General features: G+C 43.0%; 1 long non-coding RNA gene across 2 annotated transcripts; it reads right to left on the bottom strand.

Annotated features, from left to right (window-relative positions):
* Positions 1–2,737: 2,737 nt before the first annotated feature.
* Positions 2,738–14,852, bottom strand: LOC104685589. Of its 2 annotated transcripts, XR_002273327.2 has the most exons (4): positions 12,402–14,852; positions 6,933–7,024; positions 5,995–6,218; positions 2,738–3,774 (listed from the first exon to the last, which is right to left on the bottom strand). It is a non-coding gene; the product is annotated as an uncharacterized LOC104685589 (long non-coding RNA). The 2 variants fall into 2 exon arrangements; XR_002044118.3 differs by having other exon boundaries at positions 6,933–14,852.
* Between the last annotated feature and the right edge of the window lie 200 nt (positions 14,853–15,052).

The raw sequence follows: 15,052 nt of genomic DNA, 5'->3' as shown, positions 1-15,052 counted from the left end.
TGATCAAGGAATTAATTGATTTATTTTAATAAAGAATATTTCTGTGCCTTACATTTAACTACTTTCTTTAAAAAAAGAACCACCTCTTGTTTACATTTCCCTGACTGTTTCTCTTTTTTTTTGACACCTCACAGGAAGCACCTCAAAATATATGAAAAAATAGCTCACTTCCACCCTTAATTTTTTAAATAGACGGCACTGCTGAGGCTTGGGCTCAGGAAAACAATATGTTTATCCTTGTATGATTTGAAGCAGAGAAGCAAAGGGAACCCTTGGTAGGATTGTGTCACCAAGAGCTGTGTCCCTGCTTTTCCACCCTTGCTTGAGGAGCACCCAAGCTCTGAAGGGTTCTGGCTGCAGCCAGGGCCATCCTCCAAGCCCAGCTCTTCCTGAGAGAGGATCATTGATGCTGACAAAGCCTGTAGGTCTGCATGTCCTGCACCAAAGTAACGCAGGAGATTGGCAATTCATTTGAAGGACAGTCTGCTGAAGTCAGAGCTCAGGTGGCTGAGCACAGGATGTTTATCACCCTGACAGGTGTTTCTCCTGCCTGGCTCAGGTCTGACCGCAGCGTCACAGGGACAGTGAGTTACAAGCAGAGGGCTTTTCTGTCTCTTTCTGCACAACTCTGCGGTACTCAGAAGCAGCTCCGTGCCACCCCAGCACCCCTGTGAGCCCTCTCAGCCATCATGAACTAGTCTCACCTCTGACACAAATCCTGTTCTCTCTCTTTCTAACAGGGTGTGGAACCAGTGACTGTCTGCCTTGTTACCTTCTCTCCCCATTCCCTCGGTGGCCCCTCCACTTCAGGCAGACATGCTTCCTGAGCTCGTATCGTGACTGGCAGCTTCAAAGAAGGAACTGCTTCAGCTGAATGGAGCTTAGATAAAGAATTTTCTTCTGCTGCTTCCACAGTCAGAGTGTTGCACAAGCACATGGTCCAGCTCGTCTCCTGGGAAAGTCCACTGCTAGTGGCACTGCAGTTTGTTCCCAATTTGAGATCAGACTGGCTTAACCCAAAATTCATACCTACGCACATATCTAGAAATGGAATTTTAAAAAGCAAAAGTCATTAGATACTTGTTTGGGATTCAAACCCAAATGAATGGAGAATTGAGCGAGATGGGTAACTGGTGTGTTCTTGACACCCAGGTTTAGGCTGTGGCAGGAGATCTACCTGGAGTTGCACCATCTCCAGGAGCTCCTCTGACAGCCCTGCTCTCAGCTGAGCTGGCTCGCCGAGCAGCTCTGCTGTAGCCTCCTGTCTCAAGGGCTGGCTGTCCCAGCTTAAAGGGTATGAACAGAATAATGGGAGGCACAGGGACAGCTAAAACAGAACTCCTGGCTGTTGCTAAAGTGTCAAATTAACATTGCACACTACAGCCGATCTGGGTATAATGATCCCACAGCAGCCAAAGGGCACAAAGCTGATGGGTACTGTCTGTAAGGGAGCAGTAAATTTGTGTGTGAAGTCACAGAGGACTTAATTATAATCCCTTCATGCAAATACAGATTCTAAATCATCAGTGGGCATGTGGGGGTTCAAAAGCATCACTCAGTGTGGGGCAGCGCTTGGAGAGGGAAATGGAAAGAATGCTACATCTGACGTGTTCTGACTTTGCACCAGACATCTCTTTTCCCCGTTCTTCTGTCCCCTTAGTAATTAAAACAATTCTCAGTGATAGACTGATGACCGGCTGGCTGTCTTCCCTGATGCCTTCCTCTGCCTCTCTTGCTTGTTGAGAAGGTTCAAAACACCTCAGGCTACTCCTCTGTTTATCACAGACTCAAATGTTGGTTTTCATTAAGCAGTGTGGGAGCCAGAGTGAATGTTCCTCTTCCAATCTGCCTTCCTGCTCCACCATTTGCTAGAAAAAGTCCTGTCCCCTGAGTATGGTTTCACCACTCAGCTGCTCCTAAAAGTTTTTGTGCTCCAAAGGATTTTGTAAATTGTACTGATTAATTCAAATCCCACCATGGCCTGTTAATGGTGACTGTAATGGATGTTGGCAGATTCAGTGAGAAATTCAAATATATTCAGATTAAGAGCAGAGGGTGCTTAGGCTTGGTGAGAAATGTTTGTTCCCTTGCAGTTTCAGAAGGTTTGTGTGGTGAAGAAGAGCAAGTTCATGGCAGACAGAGCTAATGCAGTCCATAAGTGACAGCTCATGACATTGATTTTAGTATCTTAATTGCTATGACTATTTGCAAAAAAAAAAAAAATTTGTTCAGCTGCCTTGAGCCTTATTTCAACCTTCTGAGGCTTCCCATCCTTACTTGGAGCTGCTGGCATTTCCCAGGAGTTAACTATGCCCTAGGGTACAGGGCTCAGGAGAATCAGACAGGGTGTGAATCTCCATTTGGTTTGGAATCTCAAAGTATTTTGCAGTCCATGTAGCTCAGAGCAGAAGTCTGTAATGAACAACAGAGCCTGTGTACATCACTGCAGAAAACAAGTGGTTCAGGAGAGCAGAAAATATTTTGAGAGGATGAGAAGATCCACAGAGGGCTGGGCATGTCTCTGCAGACACAGATACCTCTCTGGCTGGAGACTATGCAGAGCCCAAGAAATAAGTGGCTACACTTCGGACCAAGGAGCCACAGGTGCCAGAATTCTCCTTTCCACTACCAGCCACAGCTCCGACTGTTTTGGGTTACACTGCTCTTCATTTTAGTGATCTGAATGTGAAACAGGTTTCAGGAAAAAAATAGCATTAATAAAAAGACAAGAGTGACCTTTTAAAATGAGTAATTATATTTAATTTAACATACTGTTTGCATTTCAGTTGGCTGGAATTAAGAACATTTATTTTCACTGGAACTGCATGCAACAGAAATACCGAGGATAGGTGCACTGTGTGAGTAAAAGTATTGAGAAATTCTGACCAGGGAAGAGCAATTCCACATCCCCCTTGGAGACATCAAAATACAACATCAATAAACTGCATATGAAACACCTACCCAGCTACATTAAAACACAACACTGTAAAAAGCTATTCTGATAATTATTTTTAACACTGCAAAATTATACATGATCATGAAGGATTGTATTTTATCAAACACCTAGTGAAATAATCCTTTAACAAACATGCAGAACAATTACAGCCCTTTCCCCTCTCTCCTCATCACAGATGACTAGTTAAAAGGTGTGGTATCACAAATTATTGTCATGTCCCCAAAGGCATAATAATACATTGCAAATTTTCACATCAGTGAGTTTTAGGTCTCCTCCTAGAATATGCAGGAGCATAAAGCCAAGGAGTTGGGCTGTTTTCACCGAGCATTTTTTGCACACCATTCTGTTAATGATGCAAAGTTAACAACCGGCCCCATGGGGCTGTGCTATCTTTAAATGAACACAAGATTGCACCAGTCTCAGAAACTTCAAACAGATAAATCTTAGCTGAAGCAGCATAATCAATGCAGCCCAAATCCTATGCCATTCCTATGTACTGAGGCTCTTTTTTTATAGTGCTGGAACTGTTTTCCTGCTGAAGTAGGGAATATTTATGGTTCTTCCTCCAACTGCAAATCAAAAGCTATAAATAGGTGCTTGTCCCAACATATGTGGAGGGAGGGTTCATAGTTGCTGTTCCACATCATCTCCAAACCCCCAAGCAGTAAATGTAAATTAGGAATATTAACATTGAGAAATAAAAGGGTTTTCTTGATACAAGCAGAAATCCTTCTTCATCTTCTGTGTTTCAGATTCATGGATTTTCAAGGCCAGGAGGGAGGATGAGGCCAACTGGTTGAAAAATGCTGCTGTTTTTCCTGAAAAAAAGCATGTAACAATCAGATGCTGAGTCAGCACAACTTGGGCATCATTAGAAAACTTCTTCTGCAGAGGTAAAGTAAGAGCAGCTGCAGGTCATCCTATGTCTAGTGCTGGTCTAGATGCCAGCTACACCCAGGACATGGAAAAGAAACACAGTATTTCAGTATCCCAGGATTTGCAAATCATATATAAATCACATAGTCTTGGTTCTGCCACCTCAAAAAACGCAGTGGGGCCACCAATTTTTTTTTCAAACCTGAAGACTGCAGTATTCTCAGGGCAACCCAAACACAAACCTCAAAACCACAAGGCTACACAGACTCTCCAGCTGGTGTTTTCCCTATAGCATAATAAATGGGGATTGCTTTTCCTGCACACAAGAGAGGTTTCAACAACAGAAATGAAGTGCACCTTAACAGCAAGCTGAGAAGCCAGCTGTATCCCAATTTCCCAGCTCCCAGGCAGGAGCTCTCACCACTACTCTGGTCCCTGGGGGCACACACCGATGGTAGCTAACATACACCTGGGTAAGACTGCAGAGGTGTTACCTTCTAGCATGGTTTCTTCCACTTAAAATACTGTGGAAAACCAAAGCAGTCTGGAAACAAATGGGCTGTGCAAAACTGAAAAGGCTGAATTCACTGTCCTGAATTCTGGATGGATAATCAGCCACAAAAGAGCATTGTCTGCAGCTGCACTGGAATTATGTCTGATCACTCCCTCCCTTTCAAAATATAAAATTCAGATCGTGTTCAGATTAGAGGGATCATAATAAATACTGAATGCATTTCTATTATCCTGCATTAAAAGATACTTGGTTTTTTTCCTCTGTGATTCATGATTATTATAAATTTCATTTTCCTGTTCTAGCATCACACAGCTACTTTGCACCAACTCTCTGAGGGACAACACCACCACAAGACTAAGACCAGGGAAAGCCCTTAGTCCCCTTTTATGCTGATACTTAGTTTTGGGCAGGCTCATTAAGTGCTCTATCTTACTATGATATTTCTGTATTTGTCTCACTATGTCCCCATATTCTTGCAACACCCAGCTCTACTCTGCACATGTAACATAGTCCAGTTATTTGCACAGGGACTCAGTATCACTTTTCTGACTTGGGCTGAGGAATCCTTGCACAGTAATAGCAGCACTGGATCAGACCAAAGCTCCCCAGCTGGTAGCTGGTGGGATGTTTTAGGGGCTGGAAGAAGAAGCAGGAGGATGTGCAGCAATACTTCCATGAAAAGCACCCGCTCTGTGGCTCCTGAACACTGCTCCTGTGTGTGAACACCTCTGTTGTTAACAGGTCCTGGCAGACCTCTCTTCCCTGGATGAGCTCATTTCTCCTGGAAGCCCTTTGAATGATAGGTCTCCCGTGGCTGGTGGCAATGAGTTCTGCAACTGAATTACGAACCACATGAAGTAATACTTCATTATTTTAATTTTAAACCTGCCACCCAGCAGCTTTGTGGGGTGCCTCACGACACTGCTCTTCGAGGATCAGCAAATGAGCCTTCCCCATCTTACTGACTTTACTGATGCTGAGAAGCCACAGCCTGTTTAATTACTCCTGTCTGGAATGCCATTCTTTAGGCTACCCTTCTCCAGACCTTTCTGGTTTTACTTTACTTGTACCACACTTGGAAAACCATGCACCGGGAAGCAGCCCTTCCCCTTGAAAGGACATTTAAAACCAAGTAACACCATCTGGATTTAAACACCTTCTGCTTCTAATAAGCTATGCTAAATTTAAAAATGCTTGAAAATGAATGGGTTGTGACAATCGAGGCACTGTATCAGTGTCAGCTGTGTCTGATGTCTTGTGCTTGGCTTCCCACATTGCCTTCACACTGGCAGAGGCAGGAGCTATGAGCTCCTGCAGGCTCTCTCCACTCTAAATCCTGGTTAGCCATGTGTTCACCAAATCTCTCTCAATTTAGTCCAGCAGTCATTGCATACAGATGGGTTTTATTAGAGCCTGGAAAACAAACATACTAACTGGGACTGCAGCTAGCATTTGGGCAGATTTCTACCCAAAATGGGATTGCTTTCTTCCCCCTTCCCCAGTAATTCTTCCCTTGACACCGGTCCACCTGGCACAGGTTGAGATATTACCACACTGGTTTGAGGTCCCACACCTCACTTATGCTTTTTTTTCTTTGCAGCAATGAGGTAGGGGCTGTGATGCAGTAAACAGGAATCAGTTGCCATACCTATGGAGAAGACTGGTACCAGATAAAACTCCCAATTTCCTTCTTCTTCTCAAAGTCTTCATCAAAACCACAAGACTGTAGAGGCTTTTGAGGTGTTCAGTACTTGAAGAACAATGAGGTTGTGGTTCCTGCTACGGCAGCAGGGCAGGGTCACTGCTGAGGCTGCTCCTGGCACAACAGCAGGGCAAGACCATGCTGTGGTGGGGCTGCGGAGCAGTTTTTTCCTACCGAAAATGAAAGGTCAATTTTACTTATCAGGGCAAAGGACATTGATGCCATGACTTGAAAATATATCCCTCTTTTAATTTCACATCTCTGGGAATGGCAAAGAGAGAAAAGTTGGAGATGGAAGATAGACACTGGTGGTCGAAGTGAAAAAATACCTGATGCATGAGAGCACTGTAAGGACAGTGTATGCACTACTGAGTATCTTGAAACCTGTAAGGCTTGGTGATTTATCCCTCACAAAGAAGAACTGGCCACTGGGTTTTTTGTGTTAAATAGCTGCTGTGCTTCACAGTCAGCATGAGAGATGGAGGCAGAAACTAAAGCTGAGGCTTCCTCTGCTTTTAGCTATGTTGTCCCCAGTGTGGGATAGTTACCTGGTGCTCAACGTCAATTCACACAGCAAGGTGAGGTATTTCTAATATTTTTTTTCTAGTTTATGCAAAGTAGGGAGCTGGGTGGCAACCCACAAAAGGCTGGCTCCCTGATCATCCAAACTTTACACTAATTAAACATTTTAACAAAGGCATCAGCATCCACTGGTTACAGATTACATAGCTCTTATTAATCAGCACTCAACCCCCTGTTTGCTAGTTGATATCTCTCATGCTAATTAGTCTGCATGCACAGTTTTTCCTCCATTTCACTCTGGGGTCTGTTTTGAGTAGGTGGTCAATGGGTTGGTGGTTGTGGTCTCCCACTGCCAGAATTACCTTTCCCCAAGTTACTGCTCAGTTCTGCTGACTTCACTCCTGGTGGCTCTGGTCCAGACTGCCCATTCATCTTGGGACTGTCTTCCCTTTCCCTTAAAACAAAAGATTAGCCAAGAGCACAAGGTTCACAATACAATTGCTTAATCAAAACTGTCCAGCTATTGCTACTGATTCATAACTAAAAAAAAAATTGTGAAGTTCGGCTCAGATCTTGAGGGGCTCCATATCAGTGATGCATGACAGATGTGACTGCAGGCAAAGGTAATAGTTACTTCATTATTATTATTCACTATTAGTAACTGGAACTGTGTTTAACTCTTCTACAGGCCAATCTCACGATCATCACCGTAGGGACTCACTTGATGGAAGAGTGAAGACTGCAGAGACAGCAACACTTCGGTGGTTTTCAGCCGTGGTTAGACCCTAGATGGGTCCTCCAGACTCCTCTATGGATATGCAGTAATGGACAGAGCCCCAAGGAGCTTTAATTTAAAAAACCCCAAAACCCAAGCAAAGCCAGCAATGTGAACTGCCCTGTCTCGCTGCCAGCACCTCGCCTTCTCCTTCCCAACCCTTCCACCCAAGGACTAGGAGTGAATATGATGTTTTACCCCTATTTAACACCCAATTAGGCAAGAACAAATGCACCTCCATTAAGAAGTGCTGACTGCTGTTTGATAAAGCAGAGTACATTAGCACACACCAAGACTGGTCACGAGATTGAAACGAGTCCATTTTTCCACCAGAGCAAGCTTCACTATACTTTGCTTAGTCTTTGGCCAGATATCACAGAAGCAGCATAGCTTAAAAACTCTACTAGAAGAGATCCATAGGTTGTGCAATACTCTGGTTAATTAGTGTTTGTAAAGCACTTTCTGGAGGAAAAAAGTGCCAAGGACGATCAATATTATCAACAGTGTTTTCTTTCATCAAGTCCTTGCCAATAATCCTCTCAGTTTTTGTTTTCAGGATTAAATTAAGCACTTTTGTAGTTCTGTTGGGTACAGCCAAGCAATTATTGCTTTTCAGCTCAATCCTTCCAGGTTTGGTTTGATTTTATCTGGGCTTTGTTTTATTCCTGGCTCCATTCTGTATTAAAGGAGCAGTTGAAGCTGATGACCTTTCCCTGGCTTATCCATATTTAAGATAGTGGAAAGAAGTGACTGAGAAAGGCATTAAATTAATAGGACTTTATGGAGGATTGAGAATGAAGCTGGAATGCAAGAATAAGTGCAAACCTATACACAAGGGAACGAGGGATGAAGTATAGAATAAAATTACTAAAGATAAATGTTATCTCTTTCCTGGAGAAGAGATTGATGGGGTTTTTTTCCAAAACATGATGCACTACACCTTATTTTCTTGTGTTTGATGAAGAGCTTCGTGAAGAAATTTTAGCTAAGGCAGAGAAGAGGTTCAGCATGAGAGAGGGGACCCACTTGAAGAGTAAATGTTAACACCCACAGGTAAAGAGAAACTTCTGGGATGAAGAAAGGATCTGCTGAAGTTTTTTGTGGCTCAAGCTTAGAAATATTTATTTCATATTTTGTTTTCATGCAATACTGTCTCTCCAAAAAGAAGAAGAAAAAAAAATCTGGTGAGAAAGAACTTCCTTCAGCTGCTGACAGGACTTGCTGGCAAGAATCAGAATATGCTACTGGAAGAAACAGATAATTTTGATAAATACAGTCTAATAAATTAGTTTAATTGTAAAGTGCAACCCAAAGAGGAAGACAATACACTTAGGAACTGCTAACAAAATTTTCTGATTTAATTAAGGTTATCATCAGTGGGAACTCATGAGAAGGGGAAAGACATGAACATTATGAAAGTACCAATGAGCACGCATGAGATACCTTTGTGAAGTTCCTTCAAGTACATTTCTAGCCTTCAAATTGATTAGAGGGTACGAAAATGCAAATCTCCAGTACTTATAAATCAGAATAACTTCTTTTTAATATCTCCTTATCTTTCTGGTGCTTCATTCATGTGTCACACCCTTTATATGTTGAATGTGTAGTTAATATATCCTTCTCTTTGTTAAATTCAGTTTGGAAATTGAGATAAATTTGCTGTTAAATAACTGAAGGGAGAGAATTAAGAAAAATGGGAAAAATTTGAAGAAAAAAAAGGAGAAAAGATAGCAGCTAGCGGGTCAGGTCTGCATTTTCACTCAGCCCATGTGAATCACATAAGAGTGATTCAAAACAGTGAATGACTCAAAATAATTGCAGGTGACCACACTGTTATATTGTCTTCTTGTGAGCTCTGGAGGTTAAATTCCTCCTCTGAGTTTTGAATTTTGCTTACAGAAGGGATTTAAATGTATTTTTTATATTCCCCACCATCTACCTTGTTCTGAGTGTTGTAGAAGAGCAGTACTTGACATTCCAGTAAAAAAAAAGCTCTAGAATTTGAAGTTTCCCCCACAGCTAATCAAGGGGCTGTCCAAGTCATAACAAATATGAAGCAATAGAATTGAAGTGCCTGGCTGTCATGGTTTAACCTCAGATGGCAACTAAGTACCAGGCAGCTGCCTGTTCACTTCATCCCCTCTGGCCTGGTGGGGTGGGTGAGAAGGAGAATCAGAAAAAGATAAAACCTGTGGATTGAGGTTCAAAGAGTTTAATAATTGAAATAAAGTAAATTATAATAATAACAACATTAAGAATGATGATGAAAAGGGAGATAACAAAAAGAAAGAGAGGAATAAACCCCAAGTAAACCAAGTGATGCACAATACAATTTCTCACCACCTGCTGAACTGTGCCCAGCTGGTCCCTGAGCAGCAATCAAGCAACAATTAAAACATCAGTGTGTTATCAACATTATTCTCATCCTAAATCCGAAACAGTAGTGTACCAGATGCTAAGAATAATTAACTGTATCCCAGCTGAAGCCAGGCCACTGATATTCCTCTGTTAGGTGAATTCTCCAGCTTGACATGGAGCCTTCATCTGTTTTTACTGGGCTTGGCATTTATGTGAAAGGCAAGCTGGATGTTTCTGGCTGACTGAGGTCAGTGGTGCTGGAGCAGCACAGCCCCAAGAGGTAGCAGCAGCACTTTCCCCACGGCTGATTGATGATTAGGTTCCCATGTGACTCAGAAGAGTGGGGGTGAGAGGCAGGCAAGGCACTTTTGGGAGAGCATTTCCTGACTCTGAGCTGAAGAAGCCAGAGCCAGCACAGGCACATCAAACACAGCCCTCCTCCCACGAGAGGTTGTGGTCAGACTGACAGTTCTTGAAAGTCACTGGGTATTCATCCTGCACTAACAGGAGGCGCTGCAGAAGCAAATAAAACCAGGCAGAAAGCTAATCAATGGGAAGAAATTTTATCTGCCTTTATTTTGAGAATTATTTGGGCTCCCATGAAGCACGAGGCTTCTCTACACCTCTGACAGACAGTTATCAAACTGTCTTAGGCACAGTCAATACACCACCACAGAAGCAAACATACTCAATTTAAGAGCCCTTTCAATTTGGTTCATAACTTTATTTTTGGAACAAAATTAGAACTTTGTCAGCCTGAAAACAGCACAATAAAACCAAGATCATTACTCTTTCTCTGCTTGATGAAAGCTTTATGGCTCACACAGCATGTCTAATCCTTTATGTCCTGTCGCTACAATGCATCTAAAGAATAATCTCCCTTTCTCCTCTATAATTCACTTGACAGCCAAATAATGTATTTTTTTAAATCACACAATTTCTTAAGCAGTGTTTTATCTCCCTTATGCCCTCCACACATTTGCAGTTAAAACCTCCTCTCTGTTCCAATACCTTCTTTCCCCACCCAAACACTCCCCTGCCTCCCCAACAGTGCCAATCAGCCACTTGTCTGCCTCCAAAAAGCACTTTTGCTGGCAGCTTTGCTGCTTGCTCCTGCTTTTTCTCCTGGGGCAGGACATGCCTTCTCCAGAAACTGTCTGCAGACTGACACCTGCAGCCTAATGGCATTGAGACAAAACCACATTAATTCTCATTCTTGTGCAGCCCAGGTGTTCAGCAGAACTGAATACCTGCAGGGTACAGTGACTAGCAGTGAAGAGTAGTGCTAGAAGTTTAAAATGAGAATATTCAAGTCTTCCCAGAGAACCAACAGCTTTCTTCTACTGTAAAGAAACAGAAAAAAGGGATTGGTTTGGGGTTTTATGGGCAGAGTTTTTATGGGCAGAGAGAACAATTTCCGTGAAGATTTGGTTTTAATCAGTCACTTGGCAAAGTGTCCCAAGGATGAGCAAGATTTATTACCTTCACCTTGAGGCTGATACACAGGTAGTCTTAGTTACCTACAGCACACAGATTTGTAACAGTGGGATTAAAAGGGTTGTATGTCCCACTTCCCATCATCTCCATTAACAACCTAAAGTTCAGCAGGAAAATTCCAAAAATTAGTAAATACTGAAATATACTGGTGAGGCAGGGGTGTCCTAAATTCATTGAAACAGAGAGACATAAATTACAGAAAGCTGTACCAAAACCAGCTTCGAGTATAGGGGAGAAGCAATCCTGCCCACAAATTGTCCTCACAAGACCATACACACATCAGCTGGGCAAGTTAATAGCAGTCTAAGAGGGTACATGGTAACTACTCACAAATAATTCTAAATAGTCTAAGATGTCAATTTTAAAAAATGCACAATTATTCAGGGTAGCTTTGGGTGAGAAAGGAAAAATGGTGAAAACCAAAGAGAAACGGATCAAGTTTAGGAAGGAAATCTTTGACTATTGAGAAGATTTCTCTATACTGAAGTACCCAGGTCTGAGGCTTTACTCAGGTTCATATATATTGAAATGAACAGATATGGAGCAATTTCAAGCCCTAGCATCCAATACATTTGCAGGTGGAGCGATGTTTCTACTGGGAGCAGAGCTGCAGAGGGTCACATCTCTCTAGAGACTTGGGATGGACGCTCACAGCTGACCCTTACTCTCTGTGTATGCACACCTTTACTTGCACTAAATGGTGCATTTTTACTGTCTTCAATTAACTTTTTGACAGTTGATTTCCTCTCCAGCTGGAGAGGGAGTCTCTCACTACAAAATATTCAAACAATAACTTTCATACAGACCCCTGACAGCACAGAGAATTTTCTCAAGCATAGGAGAGACAAGTTCAAGCACAAGTTCAGCTCTCCACAGCTCCTTGGCAAGACCTCAGCGGCCAATCTTCACCACCACAGCTGCAAGAGACAGTGCTGCCTTGAAGGAAAACACGCCTGAGAGACAAAACAGTCCTTCATCCCCTCTGAATGTGATCCAGCAGCTCCACCTCAAAAATGTTAGAATGGAGATGAGGGAAGAGAATGAAAGGAAAATGCATTAGAAATTTACTGTAACACTTCTACAGTAATATTACTCATAATATACACATATATAGCACCCACTTTCACAGTCAGGTCCATTTAATAAAGCTGTAGAAATTGTGTTTTAGAGTGGATGCTCAAAGAGAGAAAGAAATTCATACCTAGCTCTCTGCAATCCTGGCGTGCCGCTGGGAGCCTGGGAAGCTTTTCCGCTCTTAGTACAACTGCTGACATCCAGTTCCATGTTTTGGGTTCCAAAACACACACCTGACTCTCCCAGCACACTTTGATTGAAGATCTGCCTATCTTAGCCATAGCCCTGTTGAGCAGAAATGAGATTTTTCACCTTTATTTGTGCTGGAGGGAATGATGTGAGTAGGTTTTCGCCATTGATTAATGGGAGGATAGCCACTTTTCCCTAGAGTGTCACCTTTCCCTCTTTCTGTCATTCATTGGGTGATGCTGGGAGAGGCTTGCAATCAGTAACTTGAGGTGTCAAGAGTACTTCAACAAATCCTGGAGTTGCACAGTGCCCTTGCAAAGCCATGAGAGCCTGTGTCCTGCCATGTCCATTAGATGCAGGTGTATGTTGGCAGGCCAAGGATTCTTCTGGCAGCAGGTTCAAAGCAAGTGTTACTAAAGGCTCCTTACTCCTGAAGGGCACATCCATTCAATAAAGATATATGTGCTCCCTTTTTCTTATGCTATACCTAGAGTCTAAATCATACAGTTTTATCACAAATACAGTAAGAGCTGATATTCCTCTTAAGGTTCTATTTAATTTTCAAAGTACATTTCTTTTTTTTTTTATGTTTCCCAAAAACATCCATAAAGTCCAGTCCTACAGTTTTCAGCAAAAGAAGGCAGATAAAGGAAACCTTTTTATTCCTTTTAACGAATCAGGGGGAGCTGACATACATTTCTTGAATGCCTGAAGATGGCAAAGATTAATGAGAAAGGGAGGACAAATAAATCATAAGTCCTTTTAAGTCCATAAGTATTTTATGAACAAATGACAAAGTTTTGAAGAACTTTTCTATTCTTCATTTCAGCAACAAGATTAATTCCCAGCTCCTTCTGCAGGAATGTCCCCCTTGAGTTGCGTGGTGATTTTTTTCTGTGGGGAAGATGGAACAGAAGGAAGAAGGGGAGGAGAGGAGAAAGGAGGAGACAGTGAAATAGATTCCAGGTTTAATTTCCAGATTTTTTTTTAACCTTGGCAAAAAAGGATTGGGAAGGTCCTATCAGTGAATTTCTCTTCTGTTCCCCTACTTGAGACATTTCTCTGAATCATTAAAAGCCCTGAGGATGCATTATGTCCGACAAGGAGGCTGAAGCAGCTCCTCCCAAGAGCTGTTTGGGGTTGTGGACAAGGGACATGGCCCACACCATGGACTGCACTGCAGAAGTGTCCCCCAGGCCATGACCCAAACTGCTTCATCCCCCCTGCCCAGTGCAGCCCTGCAGAGAGGCACAGGGGGAGGCCTGGAGGGTTTGTAGCCACCCTGACTGAAAACAAGGCACCCAGGGGGAGCAGCTCTGTGGAGCGGAGCTCCAGGCACCAGCGTGGACATGGACACTCCAGAGCTACCCCTGTGTCACACTGAGCCCACCGCCACCACCTTGGGCTGGCATTGCAGGTAGAGAGCTGGCTCAAAAGTCTCACCCAGAGCACTGAAAGAAACCAGCCAGAACAGCCTTGCAGCCCTCTATGTCCCATCACTCTGGTGTTTCTAAGAATAAAAGACTGGGAAAACCACTTTGTTTCTGTTTTTAAATTTCAGAGGCTTTCTCGTGAATAGTTCTCCCTTCTCCTTCCCCAGTGCTCTGAAAGAGGAATAGGGAAGCAGGGCACAGGATTGTTCTGCTGAGAAAAGGCTCCTGCTGTGATCTTTGTGGAACTCAGACAGGTTTAGATGGGTTATTAGCACCCAAAATACTGCAGCCAATATGTATTTCATCTGGAGGTCCCTTCAAGGTTTGTGCAACTCCCTTGGAGCTGCAATCAGGCACTCTACTGAAACAGAGCCACAGCAGAACTTGACAGAGAGAGTTTCCAAGTGCACAAAGCTTCTGCAGGCCTGTGACCATGGTCATAGGAGCAATTGGAAGAGGCTCATTCACAATCCCCTCCAGGAAACTGCTGCAAGGGGAGCTCCACAGCCACCTGTGCTGCTGCACCTCCCAACAGATGCTGGTTTTTAACAGCAATTTCCTTTTCCACTTCTGAATGGCACCAGTCACCATGTAAGCTGAGACCAGTTTGCCAGTCTGTATCCTCAGGTTGTCTTTTGGCTTTCTCCCTTATTTTTCAGTGTCTTTTATTCCTTCTTGCAGTTTAAGTGTCTTACATGTAGCAATTTATATATTGGACAATGAGGCATCTAACAGTTTCCCTTTTTCTCCACTGTCTCCTTATTTATACCATGGCCTTCTCCATGGTTGCAATGTGATTTATATATATCTTTTTTTTAACTTCCAATATTTGACACAGACAGATTGCATTATTGTCCCTGTCACTGGTTTTTAAATAGGATGCAAATTACTAGCAAAACATATGCTGCAATACTGAAATTCATAGAATCATAGAACATTCTGAGTTGGAAGGGACCCACAGGGACCATTAAAGTCCAGCTCCTGGCCCTGCACAGGACAGCCACAAGAGTCACACCAGGTGCCTGAGAGTGTTGTCCAAAACTTCTTGAACTCTGTCAGGCTTGGTGCTGTGACCACTGCCCTGGGGAGCCTGTTCAGTGCCCAGCCATCCTCTGGGTGCAGAACCTTTCCCTGATATCCAACCTAGACCTTCCCT

This window comes from Corvus cornix, chromosome 3 (assembly GCF_000738735.6).
Source record: "Corvus cornix cornix isolate S_Up_H32 chromosome 3, ASM73873v5, whole genome shotgun sequence".
Taxonomy (NCBI): domain Eukaryota; kingdom Metazoa; phylum Chordata; class Aves; order Passeriformes; family Corvidae; genus Corvus; species Corvus cornix.
This window is presented reverse-complemented; position numbering and strand designations above follow the sequence as displayed.